Raw genomic sequence first — 21,550 nt, 5'->3', positions numbered from 1 at the left:
CTTAATCCGCGCGGATTAAGAACCCGGAAGAAAGCAAGCGGAAGAATTGTTCGAAATATTCGGGACGGGTCCATTAAGATCCGGCCCGATAAATGCCGCATTGCTGTATCGCGAGTCGCGCGTTGCAATTAAATCGTTCCCCGATAATTTGCGAGCGGCCAGGGACGGCGGTAAAAAAAAAAAAAAAAAGGGAGGAAAGAATCGCGAGGACGAGCAGGGGAACTTTGGCTGGATAAAATGGTTCCGAGCAGCGGCACCCGTTCGATGGTCTCGTTTATATCGGGCTGTCGATGGAGCGCAAATAAATTTCCACTGCTTACCGGAGTTAATGCATCTCATTTCCGTCCGTTCGCATTCTTCCGCGCGTTTAAATGCTTCTTATTTTCCCCTCGCTGTTTTTGCGTCTTCCTTGCGCTGTAATCACGCGGATTTGTGCGATGGAGCGGATAACGAGTCGACGTGAACCTCTGTTTCCGTTTGAGTAATTGTAGCCGCTGTGTTCTCGTCTTTTTGCTAAAGGGTTGAACGAATCGCACGCGCGACGCCCAGGGAAACGATTCTACAGCGATGTCGAACAATGTGACTGTTGATAAAAAATCCGATTTGGCAAATCCACCGTGTGTTCATTTCTACGTTTTATTAACAGGCTGATGGCGAATTATTTTTTGTATCACAGCGCACGTCATGTTACACGTAGCAGCGTAATGTTAAAATTTTCCATGATTATTATACATACGTGATTACTCAAGTCTCGTTTGTAACTATAACAATGTATTTAAATAACGTGAATATTAATTAGATACGTATGCAACATATTTTAACAAGATATGTTTTTTTGTCCATTACGAATGTAAAATATGCTTTTATTATGAACATGCGTCAAGAGCGATGAGAAATATCCCAAATATTACGCATTTCCTATCAGTTTATTTTCGAGTGCCTTTAAACATGTGCATTAAATCGGTCATTTTCGACCTACCGCGTGTCGATTCGTAAAAATCCAGAAACCCGTCGAGCGCTACTATATTCGCGTGTTTCACGTGCACGCGTGTACATCACGAATTTCTCCATTAAATCCTGCAACATATTTTACATACAGTCTCTCGTACAATGGCGAATTTCACAATGCAGAACGCATCGGTCGTACTTATCGTTCCATTTCCGCCAATTCGATACTGAATAACTGATCAATGCAATTTCGTTACGCGAATTTCGGAAAACCTCTGCGGCAAACTAAACCGCGCAGAAAGTCGTGCGTCAGAAACATTTCTGCGTGATCTGTCGATGAGGTTGTTCCGTTTAGACTTAGAACAGCTAATTTCGCATCGAAAGGAACAATTACTTCGAACGAATGGCACGTTGCTCGAAATCTTCCGCCCTTTCGCGTCTCTTCTACGGTCTGTATCGTTCTCAGTCTGGCATGCTAATTCAATTCGCTCCTCCTCCACTGAAACGAACGCCTCTGCTCGTCCGCAAGTCCGTGCTTCCCGTAGGAGGGTGCGTCGCAAATTAGCGCGACAGTGTCTGCGAGCAATTAATTTCCAAAAGGGCAGGCGAACACGGAGGATTCGATTGATTTCGCGAGACACCCAATGCCGGTGATTTCAAGTGTCACTCGGTTGTAGACCGAGAGAACTCGATCGAAGCGATGTAAAATTGTTTCGCTCTTTCGCTACAATTTTATCAATTCACATGGAAATGTCTTTTCAGCGAGTTGCCACTTCTCGTGAACCAATTCGCGATACTTGATACGTATTAACTAACTTTACGATTAGCTTGCGATCTTTAGCTTGCGAATTAAAAGCTTCTGGTCATTCGCGACACGCTGCCAAAAGTCGTCCATAATGTTGTAAGACAAAACCGCACCGTTATTGCACACCGCATGCTGGCGTAACTCGCAGCGCTTCTCGCGGCGGTAATAAATCGCGCGATATGAGTTTCATAAACCAGAGACGAATTATAGCTTTAATGAAGCACGAGTTTCTCCGACGGCGCAGCTCTCCACGCGTTAAAAAAACAGGGAGAAACAGGAGGATCAAAAAAGCCGCGGGAGATCCCAGGGAATGGAACAAACCGAACGCGGGCGCAGGAAAAAAGAACGAGGAAAATTGAAAAACGTTCCGCCAACTTCGAAGCTATCGATCGTCCCCTCGCTGGCCCCGCTCGCCCCTTCCTTTAACGCAGCCTGTAACGCTGATAAACGCAACCGCGGAATTTTCCGGCTGGTTCAAAGCTCTCCGAGGGTTTATCAAGTTAAGCTTAGGTCAAATCACGATGCACCCCCACCGCTTTCGCTGTTCTGCTGTTGTAGGAAGAGGAAGATTGGCTTACAGGGTGGTTCGCTTGTAACGCGCACTCTGAAACTCTCGCGTAAAATGTTTGCACGATTTCGAGGGACGCGTTGTCCATATAACTTACGTATGTATATACTTTTCTTTTTATAAACGAAGATTTTTGAGAGATCTCAAAGTAATTGTTATTTAGCTTGTTCGTGTGAGATGAGCTACCCTGTATTTAGGTGGAAACACACACCGATCCCGGCTGGCGAAGCTCTTAGCGAGCCAACTAAGTTGATAGGTAATGAAGATAAAAGCTTAGCAAGGGGGTGGAAAGGGATCGACGAGACGAGGATGGAGCCGGCACCGCTGGGAATTCTGCAATTAAATCCTGTATCCCTATTCTTCTCCTTTTCCAGCGATTCGCCGTTTCTCTGTCCCTTCGTTCTCCCCAAATCCATTCACAACCCCGCCTCGCCAACCCCTTCCAGCCCTGTTCCCGTTGTTGGCCACCGCGTTACCGCCTACAACAGAAACTAAATCCTGCTGCCAGAATAGATACCCGCTGGAAGTAATTCCGGATTTGTAAACCGTTTTACGTGGAATCCTTCCTTCTTTTTTTCTCCCTCGTTTCCCCTCTTTTTTTACTATCCTCTGTATCGCTGCCGCTGGGTCGTTCCAGTCGTGGCAAAGGGGTAAATTACGCCTGGCTGTATCGCGACGTCCGAACAAAATGGCCAGGCAAGCGTTTCGAGGCGGGAGCCGTGGGTCCAAAGGACTTGGACGCGCCTCGACGGAACGCTTCTGTCGCCGGATGTCGTGCCGTGCTCCCAGGTAGCGTGTTTGCAAAGCCTCGCGACCCTGTTGCCCAGTTTGCGTGCGTGCTACGTGGAATTTCAGCGAACTGCGTCGTTTAGTCCCGCGCGTCAAAGGGAGAACGGGGGCACCGTGGATCCGGTTTTGTTGACGCTACGGAATAAGCACCAGCCACGGTCGGGAAGCTGGTTTTACGTGATGTAACTCTTACGCGAGTTACTCGCACAGTCGCGGTGTAGTTTGTTTAGCTACGAGGATTCGCGACTGAGAGAAATGCGTGGACATCATTTTTTAATAATTGTTTCACGTATTATTAAAAGTGGAGCACACACGAAGCAGAAAGCAGCGTTCCGTGGAATGTGGAACAGAAATGTTGGAAACGGCTGAGTGAAATAAAAGTTTCTTAGAATTCTTCGAAGCAAAATTCCTTGTTCGCGCGAGCAGTGAGGACAAGCGACAGAAAATCTTGGGTCCTCTCGCCTAAGGAAATGACGACGCAAAGTCTGCACGTGTCTCTCTTTCAAGCCCTGAGGTATAAACAGTTGGAGACTCGCTCGAACCGATAGGTTTATTTCACCGTTTATATTCAAGATTAATATTTTTGAACACAAGATTTATTTTTGTTTTTTACGCTGACGTACTGAAATAATTCAACAGAAAATGACAACGACTTCGTGTTAAATACTACTTAGATTCCCAAGCGTAAAAAGGCCATCTCGTAAAGGTTTACAAAAATTTCCTTCCACGACGTTTTAACCCGCGTATGTTTTAAACAGCGCGTATATTCCACGGGAAATTCCTCGTTTTGTTGCGCGTTCTTGGAACCCACCGTTCTGACATGCAATAAACTTGGTACCCGACTCGTGCTCTTAGAGCCACCGTATGCAACTTGAAACACGCGTTCTGACGCGGTGGACTACCGTTTCAGAAAAAAAAAAAAAGGAACGTGCCGTCTAACATTGGTCGCGCGGTTTTACGGGAGGCCATCCTATGAAATTTTCATCGTAACTGTTCCTGTAAAAACAGGCTGAAGCTTCTTCTGCCATTTTCTTCTTTCTGACAGTGCACGGCGCCCGTTTTATCCGCTGGAAGCTTTGAAACATTCAACGATGCAATAACGCCAGCAGTTTCAGGATCAATGTTTCAGTTTTTACGGACGCGATATATTTTGAACACGATTTAATTGTTTTCATTTATGGCAAAATCATTGCGAATAATTCTTTACTATCCTCGCGATGTTCAGAGGGGCCATTGAAGTAAACCCACTGAAATTTCAACTTTGAAAGGCGTTCCAAGCATTCCTCTTATCTATCAGAAATGCGATACACCTTTACGATAGAGAACGACTGTCTGTATCACACTAGAAGTAGAACACCCCATTCTTCCCAACGATAAAACTCCAGCCAGTATAAAGGTACCTCTGTCACGCCGCGGAATCAAAGGAAATGCAATAAAAAAGGGGAGGAATGAAAAAAAGCAAATGGAATGAACGCAGAAGAGTGAAGGGTTGAACGGCACACAGGTATGCATCACAGTCAAAGGGATTCGTCAAACGGTATCCACGCGTTTCCTGTCAGTCGGAAACATATTGTAAAAGGAAAAAAAAGCTGTAGCGTTAAAAACACCGGTTCCTGTTTTAAACTCAGTTATGCAATTGGACGCTTTAGCGACGGTGCCGTTCGAAGTAGGAAAAAAATTGCGCAGGACTCCGGTCCACTGACTGACGGCGTTTCGGAAGTTATTTAGAAAATGCGATTATCAGCCTGGGCTCAAAGGAGATCGCGCGAGTGGCGGCGCTCACGAGCTGAACGTTTAGTCCTCGAATACTTCCGCAAGAATCCTGGGTGGAGTCGCGCCGGGGAATCTTCCCGACGTTCGGGACTTTCACAATTAACGAATATTTTCGGTGGACTTTGTAGTCTTGTTGTTTTCGTTGGTTGGAATGTCGAGTGATCCCAATAAACGATCGCGGAGGAGACGGTATCGAAATAAATCTGGCCTCACATACCACGGTATTGCACCACTTCGAAATGTATCAGACTACGAATGCAATCTAGATGATGGCTTATTTTTATGTACATTTTATTATACCACTTCAATTATTAAATTTCAATTATGATTTAATACACAATTCGGTTACGTACTCTGCAGACGTATCGTAGAAAGAACGCGCCACCATCCACGGCCACTCTTAACGGGATTACACGTTATCCGCGCGAATCCATCCCCGAAACGAGGGTGAGAAAAATTGTCAGCGGATTTGCGAGCGCACGATAGAAGACGAAAAATGTGGCGGCGGCGTGAAACGGCCGGGGGGGTGTTCGAGGCGGCGGTGAAGTAGCGCAGGATGTGGAATATAGCGGGTGGGGTAGGGATGGAACGTGATTAATCGATGCCAGCGAGCAGACGAAGCGAAAGAGGGCGCCGTGACAAAGGGCGACTTCGCGATGGCGCCTGCACGCGTACCGCCGTCAGATTACCAGGAGCTAACGAGTTAACGACGGAGGCCAACTCCCGTCGACGCAACGCAGCCCATTACCCGTGACAAATACCGCGCGATGGCGTTCGCTTTTTCCTCACCGGGTCACCCTGCCCTCCGTCCACTTGTTCGCCGCCCCCGCAACGACCCTCGCGCCGCTTGCGTCATCCTCGACTTCCTCCGAACGATTCCCACCGTCGGCCAAAAATGAATCTCGAGGTCGAGATGCTTCTCGCTGCCCTCGACGCGATACTTTCACCCCGTGGCGATCATCCCTTTTGTGTCAGGTGGGTTAGCTGCTGCGTTCTGGATTGATGATCCACTTTGGGGATCGCCGTGTTTGGGTACGAAAGTTGCTGGTTGATGAGTGTTTGTTATTTTCAGCTCGGCTCGGTTGATTGATAGTTGCCGCGGGAAATTTATGGGTCGCTGGTAGCTGCGATGGAAGGTGGAAAATGTAATTTTCTGCGTAGAGGTAGGGTAGTTAGGAACTTGGACTTAATTGTTTCTGAAATAAATAAAAAATACTTTCGACACGGATCTGCCTGTAGGCTCTGAGTTCATTCTAGTTTGCACGACCCTTTGTTAAACCTACGAATTGAAAATTCTAACCTAACCCGTCTCAATCTACCTTCCCTCGGGAGGGATATGGTTGGTGCCTATGCAAACATACTTATACAATCTGTTAGCTGTAAAATTTAGAATTTCCGTACGCGAGATCCAAGTACGGGGCTCGGTCGTAAAATCGTCGCCCGGTTCGGGTAACGAGTGGTCCCCGGCTGTAAGTCCGCGACGGTTGGCCGCTCAGGTGTCGTTGGACGAATCGTCGTTAGCCGTGCGAGCGAGCAGACGCGCATAATTAACGCGAGCCCCGTGGTCGTTAATCCGCGTCGCGCGGAACCGAGGAGGCCGCGTGCTGAACACGCAATCTCTTTTCATCGCGCACAATGGTCACTGGATAATAGGTCGACTGGCGTCGAGGTCGCGCGGAGCCTCTGCCCGGTCGGAGGGGTTGAAGGGGGTGGAAGCGTTGCCGGGAGGAGGAAAAAAAAAGCGAGAAGTAGGCAAAGGATGTAAACTGAATAGGCGTCGCACCGCCTGGGGTCTGATTTTACATTATCATCCCGCGAGCGCCGCGGATCCGAGAATAATTGAAAATACCGAAGCACGCTTAAAAATGCCGATAAACCTTCGCCGGGGAAGAGCAGATTGTATGTACTCTGGTACCTTTTATTCGTTTTTTAACCCTCCTCTGTCAACGAGCTTCCTCGTTTCTCGAGTTTTTACTGTCTCCTTTTTTGCCTTATCGGTTCAGAAGGGGTTGGAAGGGGGATTAAAGAGGATCATAAGGGAGTTACGTGCTTTGAGAACGGTGGAGGTGGAATGGAGAAAAATGCGTGCCGCGAGCATTTAGGAGCGAACTGTGGAAATTATTCGCTGAATTTTTGGAATTACTACGAGTTTAAAGTTATTTCCAGGGGGCGCATAAAGTGACGTTAAATTAAATATCCGTTCAAAAACTGCATTAAAACCGGGTCTCGTAAAATAAAGTATAATATGGGGTTAACTCGAAGGTAATACTGCAGACAAAATTCATTTTCCACATATTGTACCCGGAACTCGAACAGAACTCGCATAAATTACCGGGTTCGGTGCGCACGCAGGCGCACGATTAATCGAATCTATCTGGCGGAGGCATTTCTCGTATTAATAACTACGAACAGTTGCGATTAATAATTACGCGGATAAGGGATTCGTTCGTTTGCGTTTATCAAAGCGTGCCCGACGCGGACTACAGAGAGTCACGACCACAAACTAATGGAGCTTCGAGTCTATGAAACGCACGGCTTCCACCGCACACCAGAGCATTCAAAAGTATTCGAGTGCGTATTTATTCTTCCCAGAATATTCATTTCATTACGAAATTGCGGACGAACGAATTTGATAACGAGAGAATGAAACGTGGAAGCTGATTAAAACGCATCTTGCAGAAAAACATGAGTATTACCCAATACCTTTTCCAGTCACTGAATAGTAGAATATTAATATTAATAAAATATAGTATATGTACTCATATTTCATATTTAAAATTACAAATTCAATATGACTTCGTATTTCCTGAAGCCTCGACTAGCGAGCTCAAGCGTACCTTTCGAGTAGAAGGGCGAGAGTCACAAAGCCACGTTTCGCCTCTCTGTGTCTCGTCTCACCCTTGTCGCGCCGTTCGGATACGGTTTTCGAACTCCTGCTCGTCCTCTGTCTCGCTGGCAGTAATATAAATTGAGTTGTGGTCAATCGAAATTGCTACATATTAACGGGGCCATTAGTCGTATCAGCGACTACCCCTCACGATCCTCGGCTGCACGCTTCCGAGGAAAAAGCGAATGGTTGCAGCACAGAGCGAAAGAACCGGGGTGGCGGCGAAAAATCTGCGTGGCTGACAGTCGGGATTGCTACGTTTATCCTGGGTATCCCTTTGTTCGTTCCACCCTTTTTGTCGCCGCGAGTGAACGACCTTTGATTTCTCTTGTCGCCGGGGCGTTCTTCTTTTTGAGCCGCCCGTCGATACTGTTGGCAAGCGTTCGTTGTCACGCGAACAGTGTCGGAGTTCCTTTGTGATACCCCAAGGTTTTTCCAAACACTTTTCTTCAATATCCGTAAAGTAGATCTAATGGAAATATTCCCACGAAATTGTTTTACGTTGGTATCTTCCACTTGCATCAATTATCTTTAGCGATCTTTGGCTTCTTGGAAAAGCAATCTTCTAGTTGCGCGAAAGATTGATGGAAATTTGCTTAGGTTAGAGGAGGGTACATAAATATCTCGTATATTGGATTTGCTTGGGTTATCTATCATTCTTCGACGCGACGTCGCCATAATTATTTTTATCCTCCATCTTATCGCCGCCGTCTTCGACGTTTCCTTCTCTTGGATATCGTATCTATTTGCATTTCACTGTTCGTCTCATGTATTTATACCAAACAACGTAATAGCAAATCAGCGCCGACAGTATCAACTCCGCATAATCGACCATTAAATCCACAATGTTACTTAACAGCTAATTGGAACCGTTTCCCTTCGTTACGGCACGCAGTAACGAATTCGCGAGACATAATGCGGTGGATGTATCGTTTCGAAACCAGATATTAATCGAGCATCGCGATCGGTAGAGATCTAAGAGCTCGTACGCCGCCGCCCACCGAGTCGTTGATCTCTTTCCCTGGGGATTTTTCCATTGTCGCGCAGCATGCGCTGACACGCTCGAAATATTTCAGGGTAATAACGCAACGGTGCTTGTAACGAAAGCACCCCGCGATGCTATTAGTCATAAACAAGGGTACCAAGACTCGCCTTGTTTTATTAAAACATTCCCTACTTTTGATGTTGCGCTTTAATATTTCAATATTAAAATAAATGCTAACTCAACCTGTGATAAAATATAATATTGCTACGTGTACCGTAAAAACTATAATGCAATGCGAAAGAATTTTTACTTTATGGGTATACTCGTAGTTAAAAAATTGAACTGAATATCATAGATTTCCAGGGAAATATTTAATTAGTATACCTATCGCAGAACGCCTCGATGCGTATCAATATCGTTCTCCAAGCAAGAATTTTGCCAGGAGAACACAGGTATGGAAATATTAGTAAGTTCTCGTTGGAAATCAAAGGACAGATATCTGCGAGATCGCGCGAATCAGAAACAAGCGTCGCAATCAAGAAGGGTGCAATGTCGGTCCTCGTTTCCGGTCATAGCGCGCGCCTTCTTCCTTTGACACGGTTCTCCACTTTTTCCCGTCGGCGCAATCGCGATAGACTCTCCCCCTCGGCCCTTCTCCAGCTTGTGCGTCAAATGGAACAAAAAGAGGAGCGTGCACACATGCATCGCAGCGTGAGATTTATTGGATCGCAGGGATGGCGAGTCCCTCGACACGTGTACACGCACGCGTTCACCGTAGCTTCCAGCGAAATCACGTTCATCGACGTGGATACGCCTCTTGTGATTCGCAATTGATATCCGTATCGATGTATCTTTTAGAAATTGTTTTATCAAAAATGTGCAATTAATACACACATTTTAGTGGATCTGCAGTTCCTCTTTAATCAGCGGTTTCTTCGATCTCGTTAAGAGGAGAACTTGCGGTCGCAAAATTCGCCAAGAACCTGAAAGATCCTAATAAGAAGAGGCCCGTTTAAAGCTGCACAAGAGACGAAGGGGAATAAAATCGTGCTCGTATTAAAAGTTCGAGAGCCACGTCGGCATCTTACTTCACGAAGCGTGATGAAACGCGAGAAAAAGAATCGCGTCGATGGTTCCTGGGGCGGGCGGAGCGAGCGGAAGTGTATAGGCCAGCGACGAGAGGAAGGAAGGAAGGAAGGAGCAACTTCTTTACTCTGGATGTAACGTTTCAACCCCCGCGTTCCGTTTGATCCTATCTACGAAGGCAACCGTTCATCCTGAAAGCGTTTTTCCTGTCCGCCATCAGCCAGCCTGTTCCTATTCTCCCAACTTATCGCCGTGCATTCGCGCTACCCTCTTCTCCCCCTTTTCTCGGCCCCTCCGTTCCGTAGAAACGCTTCGCTGGTTTTCCAATAAAAACAGGGACGCATCTAACCTTATGTAAAGTGGTTTCCAAGTACAATTTTGTCAAATCCACCGCTTCGCGAATTTTTCACTCTCCCCTCGATCACTCTTTCCCGATTTCTTCTTACCCCTTTTGTTATCGAGGAACGCCAGCGAGATGGCTATTAAATCGCGCGAGCGGAAGTCGCATTTATACACGGATCAAAACTGAAATCCATGAACGCGTTTCCAAACTGCTCCCGATATGAATACCGTCCGCGTTCTTACCGGCTCCTCCTATCTCCCCGCCTGGCGTCTCTCGATTCCGTGTTTCATCCTCTTTGCAGATGCACCCGCGAAAGAGGATCGGCGAGAATTGAACTGAATTTCGCGCCGGCTCTCGAGGCGCGTTTTATCGAGCGTGGTGCGAACGTCTTTAATATTTATCGCGTCAGGGCACTTTTGTGCTGTTTCTGTTGGAGGAGGAGGAGGAGGAGGAGGAGGAGGAGATTACTGGCTGTCGATAAACGGCGATGATGCTTAGGGTATTTTAGAAGTTGCGTACGGGTAGTTAAATCATGGTGTTTGCATGTTAAGGAGCATTGGTAGCTTCGTCCAACAATGTGTTAGTATTTAAAATATAATCTGAGATTATCGCGAGTGTCGAACGATTTTTAATATGCCTTTGAACGCGTGCGTCGAAGCTCCGTTTGGAAACCAGTGAAAAGATTCATCAGATTGGACAAGTGCCCGACGGGATCGGACATTTTCATTTCCACATCATATTTCACGCAGCGCGACGTGCTTCATCATCTAGCATCATGAAGGATGGCTCGTGGAAGTGCTTAGACTGGCTGTTTACTACCTGGTTATCCTTTCTCATGGATCGATGTGCTCGGTAAGAGCGACACCGATAGCCAGCCAATGAAACACGGACAAGAGAACCTATAAATCTCACGTCGTCAATACAAGACATTAAGAATACAAGAAAGTTTGCGATCAGAACACGTGCAATTTAGTAAAGCAATAATTTTAACAACCAACAAGCGGGATCGTTGACTATCCTATCCGATCGTCGTTCAAATACCATTTTAGACAATACGATTCTACGCTCAAACACTTTCAAACTCTCTTTGCGCTCGCTTTATTCAATGTCCACCTACACGCATCCACCGTGCGCGCGTGCACGCAAAACAAATCTCCAAACCTCATTGAAACTACCACCAGGCGATCGACCGCGGGCGATCGGAAGCTGCACGCGTGTTTGCGCGTTCACCGCGGGTGGTGCACGCGTTGGCCTCGTAACCGTGTCAAAGATATCGATCGGATCGAGGACGCGGTCGAGATTTTCATCGAACGCAAGGGTGAATAGGCGCGCGTCGCTCTGGCCTGAATTCAAAAGCAAACTGTCAGTGGCAACGCCAGGGCAGAAACCGGCGCGTAGAGATACGTGCCTCGCGATAAGAAACTCCTCTGTTTATCGAGCCGATCTTCGTGCATGCCCGCGCATTCGTTCCCATGCGAACTGTTTCGCGCAATATGCATCGTAATCGTGGCGATACTTGCAAATTTCGAGCGATTCAATCGAGGCGTTGAAGAACGCGAGGAATTTCGAATATAATTATAATATTTAGCTGCCCCGTTGGATTTTTACTTTGCATCGCAGGCTCTATTGAAGATGCAGTTACGCGACACGTTGCAAACTGTTATTCGTTCATCTTGATGTAGACACGCGAACAGACTCGACGTTGATCGTTCGTTAGAGTCATGCAAACCATCTGCCACGGCATTCATCATTTTTTCCGTAACTTCGATATTACCTCGCGCCGCTTGCCTGTTGGTCGTGGCTTTTGAAATCAGTTTACTTTGCGGACGAATTCTCGCCAACGCGTTAGAATAAGAGTTTTCGTGGAGTTTGAATGGAGTTTTCTACTGGATGAAATTCTAGACGCGGACGAAACTTGCGTTCGCGGAATAGATGAATGGAAATTGCGTTATCTTATAGTTTCGTAAATTACTGTTAGAGGAAACTCAGTTACTTTATGTCGAAACTCATATTTTCGTTCGACCTGTAACGCGTAACGTTACAGTCGTAAGCTGAGAGAATTCGCAACTGATCTAATCTGAGCCTCGCGCGAAGGTGTCGAAGAACGTTTCAGTTTAGTCAAGAGATCGTGGATTCGAGCTCTGCAGCTCGATAAATGGCTTTTCATCACGGCCTTTCGTCGCGGAAGATTGAATGTCAAGGAGCCATTGCATTCGAAGTTGTAATTAAAAATATACTCGCTGGTACGCGAAGTAAGTCGCTGTCGGCGTGCTTTCAATTACAAGTTGAAACTCTGCTATTAGAACTGGCGATATTATTGAACGAGTATAAAATTACATTCTGAACAGGAAATCGCGTCTATTCGAAAAATGAATCTAATTTGGTAAAAATAGTTAACGTATTCGGCAATAATCATCCGCGATACGCTTTTCCTTTCAATTATTTCCATCCGGCGTGCACAGCGCCAAAGTATAACTGGAAAGCTTTGAGGGATCCGAAAGAGCGTGCAATAGTCGCGGTTTAGTTCCGCGCGTGGTCTTAAGCGAAATTGCGCAGACCGGGAAACGAGTTTCTTTCGAATGGAGAACCGTAATCCGCCACTTTAATACAGATTCGTATCTGTTCGTACACACCAACGGAGGTTTTATACATAATCGAATACCCCGGGTCTCTCCGTGCTCCTTGGAATTCCGGCTGCGCCGCGGCAAACTCGAATTTTCGACTTTCATCGAATTCCATTTCTCGTCCCAAGATATTTGCCTCGCTCTAGGGGACGTTGGTCGCCAACTCGGGGAAAGTTCGCGGGACGAATTGCCACTTTGTTGCCAAGAAAAAATGTTCCTCCGTAATACCAATTCAATAACCGAAAGTTTTAATAAGTTTAAAGTTGCACGGGTAGTTCAGAATCTCATTGGATCGGAGTAATTAGTCGTTTTAAAGGACTGCGGAACTGGAACTTATTTATGGATAACGAAATCACCGTGACGGAAATTTGCTAATATAGCACAAAAAGTGAATCAACATAGTCCCTCTTTGGTCTATTGGCTCCATTTCGATCGTCTATTGTATCAGAATCCACGGAAACGAATTTCTCATTGAGACCACTCCCTCTAATCGAGTTGACGAATAAACATTCGATGGAAACGGAGACCGTTTCGCCACCATCGAGACCAGGAAAAAAACCAAACCGACTAAATAAACTAACCCCGTGTGTCCCACGTTATCAATTTTATTTCCGAACTCCGGCCGTGGGAAATCGTTCGCGGAGCGATTCCCAATTCTCTAGCCGCGGTAAACAAGCTGCAGGCGTGCCCGATCAAACGAATTTAAATTCGAATCAGGAACAGCGCGGCGTCCTTGCACGCGGCAGAGGGATTGTGAAACGAATATCGAGTCGTAGGTTCGATTATGCATCGATGTACGAATCCACCGGTTACACGTGGAGATCGCGATTTCGAACGGCGCATAATAAACGTGACATCGCGAGAACTGTTTGACCCCGCCGCGTTAAAAAGGAATTATCGCGAGGATTTGAATGTGAAAGGCTTGGAAGAGTCTCTCTTTGGAAATGAGACTGGAAGGCTAACGAGGCGCAAAATTCGCTCGCACGCAACGAGCAATCACGTCCTCCGCGAATCGAACCACGCTCGATTGCAACGGCACGCACTCGGTTATGCGAGGCCACGCGCGATTCCGCCCCGTTAATACCCAGATCTCGCCCCGTCAGGGGCGTAGTCGATGTCTAAGCATACGGATTACAAATTACTGGCGCCCAGCCACCGGTGCCCTCGCGTCGCGACGTGAAATTACGAGCCTCCTCTCGTCCCCAATTAAGCCGAGCCCTCCTCTTCTGTCTCTCCTGGCCTCCTCTGTCGCGCACACTCGACCTTCCCTGCGGTGAGCCTCGATGGCTCGCCCTCGTGACGTCAAAACTCCCGCTGTTCCTCGCCCCCTGTATCGCGATACCTCGAGTGCCCTGCACACCCTTTCGCCACCTTACGCCACGCGGAGACACTCACGACAAGATACGAATCCGGTTAATTGACCTATTTCGCGTAATGGCCTCCTTCCTGGCTGGACCCGCGGCCTTTTCTTCTGGTGCCTTCTTCGGTTACGAATAAAGATGCGTGTTGCGTGTCCACGTCGTGTTACTTCAAGGTAAAGTCCTTTCGCGTGTCCGTTTTCCATCCACGAACTTGACGGATCGATGCTCCAGTGATTTTCTGTAAGCCATACTAGTTTGTTGAACAAGATTTCAGGATGTTACGTAAGCATCGCAGTTCACGGAAGACACCCTGTACAATAAGCTGCAGGAACTGCATTCGATGCCAGTAGTTATCGCCTTCGTACAACGAAGGCGTCGTCCTTTGGCGTGCAGGAAGAAAAGACGTTACTGTCAGGACAACGATTAATCACGCGACTGTTACGTGACGCGCGCAGTGGTTTTTACTCGGTGGTTTTTCCTTTTTTTTTTTGTTTTGGATGCCTCGGGATAAGGGAAGATCGCTTGGACGGTGGCTCGGAGGAACGATCGGAGGGAAAAAGCGCGATTAAGGAGCTCGTGAGAACGGCGTGGTTTTATCTTCGGTGTGGCTTGATTGGTACGCGGTGAAAGCTGGCTTTTTGTCTCCCTTGGATATTTAAATTTAGCTTCAGAGTTGAAGGATGGCTTCCACTCTGCGTGCAGGGCACTAAATAATTTCAATGAATTTTTACGATGCAACGAGGACGTAATTAAGTACGTCGTTTCCATAAAAAATCAATGTCTGCTAATACTGAAGGTCTTTCAGAGCATCCTGAAGGCTTTCAAGAGTCCCGACTGAAAATTTTCAAGGGACATCCAGAAGGAAGTTCCCACCGGGTTACTTTTTTCTGAATGGCGATACTTCTCGTCGAAGGAGGTCGTATCTAACTCGATAGTTAACGAGACGGGCCTGGTTGAATTCTCGTTCGAGCAGAAAGCATTCTACGTAGCACGAGAGCGCTTCTGTGCCGGATGAATGATGCTCGTGTACACCGGTCCGAGCTAACACGGCTGAACATAAACAGCCCTGCGGCTGGCCAGTATACCTCCAGATTGAACCACTAGATTTCATTGCGTCGAGATGAACCACTCGAACCACGCTCGCCACGGACCGGGCCACTCGTCCCGATTAGGAGCCACTGACTCGCGCGACCCCTGTGTTATTATATCGGCTCGATAACGAGATCCTCGTGTTCGCAAAAAACAAAAACTGGATAACTGGCACGAACAGGTGAACAGATGCGATCGCCGCGTTTATCATTGTCGGACGCAATACCTTCTTCGCGAAACCATGAAAAACCGTAAACCAGACGCTAAATACTTGCTGGTAGAAAATTTGTCCATCGAACACGAAGAGTTTTGAGATCCTTTTTCCTTTTTTTTCTCACGGGAAACAAACTTTGCAACCAGAAATCGAGTTGCGAACAGTTTTCCAAAGTTCACCAGCCGTGTGTTGCCACGGTAATTGCGAGTAGCTGTCAGCGCGAAATGTCCACGTGGAATGAAATATGAACCACGGTTTCGGCTCGGAAAGGCGACTTGTTAATTGTTTCTCGTCGGTTATTCATCGACTCAGTTATCAATTAGACCTTTCGCACACGGAGGTAAAAAGTTTATTAATCACACTCGCAGTTATAACGATTAATTTGCTCAATAGAATTTCGAACTGAAATTCCAAATTGTCGATGTGTGGATGTTGTACGTGAATATCGAAACCGCTCCACTCATCAATTCTATGAAATCGAATGATCAAGCGCAAGATCCTCGAAACGCTTTGGAACAGCGAGTAACTACGAGCAGTTTCACACGCGAGCCGTTCTCATATCGATGACAATAACAATCTTTCATACATTCGTTATTCCGAATAGAGGTCGCTCGACAAACATCGGCTCCGCCATGAAATCCGGGTCTGAATTAATCTCGCGAACACCGAACGACATTAATGTATTCACTTGCGCGTCGACATTTATGTCGATCGTGTCTGGCTATTATTTTTAGAGCCAACAACAGATTCCCGCCGATACGTATTGGGATGGCATTCATGGAAATTCGCGTACGACGATTCGTTCTCACGACGAGCAATTTCTCCTCGATCGAATTCCCCGATGCGTGGCTGCTCTAACTGGATGATGACAAACTTCGCGACTGTAATTGCTTTCAGAGGCGGTAAATTATAAAATACGAAGTGGATGTAAGGAGATGTAGAGCTACAAAAATCCCTATTTTTTGTAATTAGTTTTTCGATGAATTTATATAGAAATTGAGGATTCGCGGTGGTTGGAGCAGATACGCAAAGTTTCGTTATTTTTCTTTTTATGTGACGCTGTTATTACGCAAGCATGATACATAGTAATTAGAAACGAGACAACGTTAGAAGTCGATCGTCACGGAGCCTACTAATTGCGGCCCATTAGAGGCCGACAGCTCAGTTTCGAGTTTACCGATGCTTACGGCTCATCACGCGCCGCGAAACGGAGTGGCAACTGCAGCGTCAGCTCTCCTGCCACCCCTTTTTTCAGTCGACGAACACCGGTCGGAGCTTGTTAACTTTGAAACGTGTAATTAACACGTGGCAACTCAATGCGAAACGGTTCACGCTCGAACCTCGATGTCGGAAGGATGTCACTGTGGCTAATTACGTGTAATCAAAAGCGCGATGTCACTTTCATTCTGTACCAGTTCTCACAGTGTCACGATTTACAATTATCAATTCCACGTGCCATTTTCTCAAAGTCTCGAGCGATAAGAAAGTCACAGATACATTCATAGATAACGATAATAGAATTCTATTCATTTCAGTCAGTTAAAAATGGAAGTCTAAACAAGCACACGCTATAATCGCGACATCGAAAACGAGAAGAACATGTACACGCGTTACGCTCCACGATGTTCTCGCGAAAACAACGGCAAACGTGACACGCAACCTGCGCCGTATTGTGTCGGAAACTCCATTAATTAAGCGGGAGGGACTTCGAGTGAGAACGAGTGACAACGTGGGATGTTGCAGAGGGAAAACCGAGTATCCGCATCGCGGGGTATGATAGTAATTTCGAGGATGACGTACAGGCAGGGCAGCAGTCGGTGAAGCGACTCCTAGAGTCGGAGATACGCGGCACTTACGGTGCCCTTTTATCGTTAGCCAACCCTTGTTACAGCGTCTGCGTGCGCCGTCCTCTTACCCCGTATCAATTACCCGACGTAATGAGTGGCATTGTCTGCGCTCGCGCAAAGTGCAGCCTCGCTTTTAAGGTCTCTCACGACGTAACGCGAAACATTCTTCGCAAAGGTTTCGAGTTTCTAATTTTTCAATCTGGAAAATCAATTCGCACGTTTCGCTTAAAAAAAAAAAAACAACCAGAACGTTCATATCGAGGTGGTTAAAATCCTTCAAACTTGCGCGTTCAAATCCCATTTCTATCTCGCGCGACCATTCGTCCGCGAACACCACCCTCGAACGTCTCTGTATACACCATTACCCAAGTGGTCCCAGGGCGCGTGGGCGCGCGTTTCGTAACAATAACCGCTCGAAGGGGCGAAATATGTATATTCGCGGCCCGGAAAGACGACTCGGCTGCCCTCGACGGCTATAACCCGGGTGCAATTTTCGAACCGCCCCCGTGGATCGCTCGATAACGCGCGCAGGGGGTGTGGTAGGGTTACGTTGAAGCGCGAAGGGGATAAGTTGAACCGTTTCGCAAATGGGAACGGGGCGGAGGTCAGCCGTTTCCCGACACGCGGGAACACGGCCCGGTCCGATTGACCCGGGCTCCTGGAACATTGTTCCGAATGCAAATCGTAGTTTACACCGAGGCTCGACCACTCCCGGCTTCCCCAACCCCGTGCCCCGTCGTCGTAGTTCCCGATGCAGTCTCGAGGACGTCAGCCGGCGTCTCGATGCCAGGCAACGAGTATTAGTCGAAGCCCTGGCGGATTGCTTGCGTGGCAGACCCATCGCGGTCCAATTCCGCACTCGAGCAACCCTCCTCTCCACGATATCTCGAGTCGTCGCGACGCATACGAATTCCGGCTGCGGGCTGGTAATTTCTTCGATCGTTGTTGCCCCCCGATGGGCTTGCGTAATGGCGGATCACTGGGTTCGAGCGGTCGCTCCGATTTCGGTTAGCATCGAGCACCTTTCTGGATTTATGAGCGAAGGAAACGATCCTGATGATATATACTTTGTTTTCCAACGGAGTTGTTTGTCGGGAACGGGAAATGCGTAAATTACATTATTCGTGGGATATTCCAGCTGGGAGTACTCTTTGTTTAAAATAGGAGCACTGGTTAGGGGATGACTTTCGTTCCCTTTCGTAACGTGGCTGCGGTTAACGACGGAAACCATTAACAGGCATCCACGCTAAAGTATCGTTGTTCAGCGTCATTAACTACCGTTGGTGGATACATAACAGCAAGGACGTTTAAGGTACCCACGCTTTCGAGATCTCGTTACCTGTTTCCATTTAACAATCACATAACGGGTTCGCGTACTCGCGCCTCTGACTGGCCTGGCAATCTGCAGTTTCCTACCTTGCGTACAAAATGTTAAGGTACTCTGTGTTCTTAAAAGATCAAAGCAGACCCGGAAAATTCCAAGAGAACGAGATTTTAAAATTACTAGCGCTGGTCATCAAGGAGTTTGTCTTCTCCAATTGAAAATTTTCTAATACGTAGAGAACGAGAAACGTACCAACGCGAGTTCCCGATTAGTCGAGCGAAGCGTGACGCGCAAAGGGAACAATGCGTCTTTTTGCGCGGGATGTTAACAAGGAGAAACGAAAAGTCCGGGGTATTCACCGGACGTACGTCGACAGAGGGACCGAAAGCATGACTTGGCCCGGGCAGAACAATGCTTGTGAATTTAGAGCTTGTCAAGATGGCGGCCTAATTAGGAGGAACGCGGCTTAAATATGAATGTCGGCCAGAGGAGAGGGTAGAGAAAGTGAGGACGCGTACGTTTGCAAGTAGAAAGAGACGAGAGATAGAGAAGAGGGTCCAAGGGTTGCGCACCGCGACCAATGAGCTACTACCCTCGCGCGTTTCTCATCTTCTTCTTCTTCTTCTTCTTCTTCTTCTTCTTCTTCTCCTTCTTCTTCTTCATTTTACTTTTACCCGGAGAAAAGTGCACGGTTGTCCTCTGCATAATGGACCGTGTCTAACAGATTATTCACGTAAGGGGTAGCGTGTGTGTCTTTCTATGGGGAACGTCGAGTAACGAAGGGGTTTGTCGTCGGAGAAATGTCTCGCGATGCACTCAAAATAATGAGAAAGTAAAACTTCTTGGAATAATTTTAAGGGAGTCTTTCTGCGTTCGTTTCCTTTTAAAAACACCCAAGAAATACATTTGTTGTACTTTTTCATTGCAATGGCGTTGCATTTAACAATGGCACGAAAAGGGCAGTTACACTATGACGAAGAATCGTTTGATTACCGCGACTATCGCATCGGCTCGATTGTTGCCCGTATCGCTCGGTCGGCCCTTAATTAAATATAGGCTATCAAGACACGATCAATGAAATGGAGTCGGATCCATGATAGAAGCTACCAGCGATTCCGCGACGAGCACTAATTGCACTCGAGGATGAAGATTGATCCGGATCTGACATCTCACGGGTTTCATCAAATTGGTCACCCATCAACCGGCTGGCTAGTGGCTGTCTGCCAATTCGAGGAACGATTAGGGGTTAATGCAAGTAAATAGATGCGATCGTGTTCGCTCATCGTCGCGTGGATCCGCATTATCCCTGAAATATATTTAACAAGAAAGTGAACTGTTGATCGTCGCTTCTCTGTATCACTGCAACTGTTCAACACGTAAACGAAAGATTGCGTTTCAAAAAAATCTGCGTCTATATACATAAATCTCGTACCAATGCTTCAGATCTGAACGCATCTGGATAAACTCAATCTCCCCTGAAACGCTATAGAGTGTCCACGGTCCGTCGAAACTGTTTGCTATCGATACGAGTGAACGGGCGAAAACAAAAGCGCAGGGTTTTGTATTTTACGAGGAAAAATGGAATCGCTGACACAAGTAGGGAATCAGTTGGCGTGGTTAACCGGACAGGCGTGGGACGGCGAGCGGAAAATGCAGACTGGGTGGGAAAAGGAACGGTGGAGGAAAAGATATCGGGCGACAACAGGCTGGTCGACTGAAATTCTGTTTGCAAATGTCCCGTCGAAACAACTCCGACGCGTAGCCCCGTGGAGAATTCGTTTTGGACGGTCGAGTGGTCGCGGACTGCAGAGAAAAATCGCTGGTAGATCGCTCTGCGGTATCGAACAATAGATCGGATCAAGGCATCGTGTGGACGAATCGTTTTATCTGACGTTGGACCACTTATTGTATTAAACAACGACGAGAAACGCGTGTTCGTCTGTCCATGTTTTCCAACGAGACGCGTTTCGATCGGAGGCAACGCGTTTCGTTTAACAACTTCTCGACTAGATGCTCGAAATGGAAACAATCATACCAGGGGGGCAAAAGGGAATAATGACGCGGCTCGATTGTACCACTGGCCCGTTCGATAACGTTCTAAACGACGTGCTCGAGGACGTCGGCAAACTCGCGACGCGATTTCGAGAGCGAGCGCCCCAGGAAGCGGGCCGTCGTTTTTGTATCACGATTACAACGCGCGACGGCGAAAGAAGAGGGCCCCCTCGACGTAATGCATTCTTGAGAGGCAATTGAAAACCTTTCAAACCGTGCAAACAAGCCCCCGCGAGCGCTTTTCGCGTTAACTCGATCAAGACCTTTACCCGTGGCGAACGGCCCGTGGATCGGTGTGCACCGTCCTCGTCGACGAGCCGTCGCGCCGCTCGAGTATCATCGGATACACGGACAAGTTTCGCGGACAGGCGTCCTGCCTGACGGAAAATTGATTCGCCCCCGTGAAACAGCCCCGTCCGTTCGGCTTCTAATAAATTATGCCTCGATAACGTCCCTGGGAACAGCTGAGATTAGGTATCGGCTTTCAGTAACGAGACGTCATTAACCGAAGCTGGAACAGTTCCGCTTAACGGTCGCCTGGCGAACGCTTTATGTGCTTATGGCTTATTAAGGAACAGACGTGTCGACTGGTGCAAAGTATCGCCAGCAATTAAAAATTGAACGAGTAGAGTTAAAGCAAATTGTTTGACAGATCGAAATTTTCAATTAGACCAGTGGAACGCGAGTTATTTCTGCATCCCTTGGACCCAGAACAGCCCTTCGATCATCCCTACGCACACAGTCAGTTATTATTAACGCGCAACGTAAAGTAATTCGCTACAACGAACCCCATTAAGCGCGATTTACGACCGTCTCATTACTCTCCATCATCGCCTCCATTTATCACTTTTTATC

The 21,550-nt window shown here is 47.2% G+C and overlaps 2 protein-coding genes across 21 annotated transcripts in view; one reads left to right on the top strand and one right to left on the bottom strand.

The window, feature by feature from the left end:
- Positions 1 to 21,550, top strand: part of Rg (A kinase anchor protein rugose) — a 322,382-nt gene that overhangs the window by 177,287 nt on the left and 123,545 nt on the right. The gene's annotated exons all lie outside the window — the stretch shown is intronic.
- The window catches only part of LOC143433606 (uncharacterized), a 232,917-nt gene continuing 214,929 nt past the window's right edge, over positions 3,563 to 21,550 (bottom strand). The window contains exon 5 of the mRNA XM_076911034.1: positions 3,563 to 3,572. The gene's annotated coding sequence lies outside the window, so the exon portion shown is untranslated. The remainder of the gene's footprint in view (positions 3,573 to 21,550) is intronic.

This window comes from Xylocopa sonorina, chromosome 3, assembly GCF_050948175.1.
Source record: "Xylocopa sonorina isolate GNS202 chromosome 3, iyXylSono1_principal, whole genome shotgun sequence".
Lineage (NCBI taxonomy): Eukaryota > Metazoa > Arthropoda > Insecta > Hymenoptera > Apidae > Xylocopa > Xylocopa sonorina.
The sequence above is the reverse complement of the archived record's forward strand: the minus strand, read 5'-3'. Positions and strand labels throughout refer to the sequence as shown.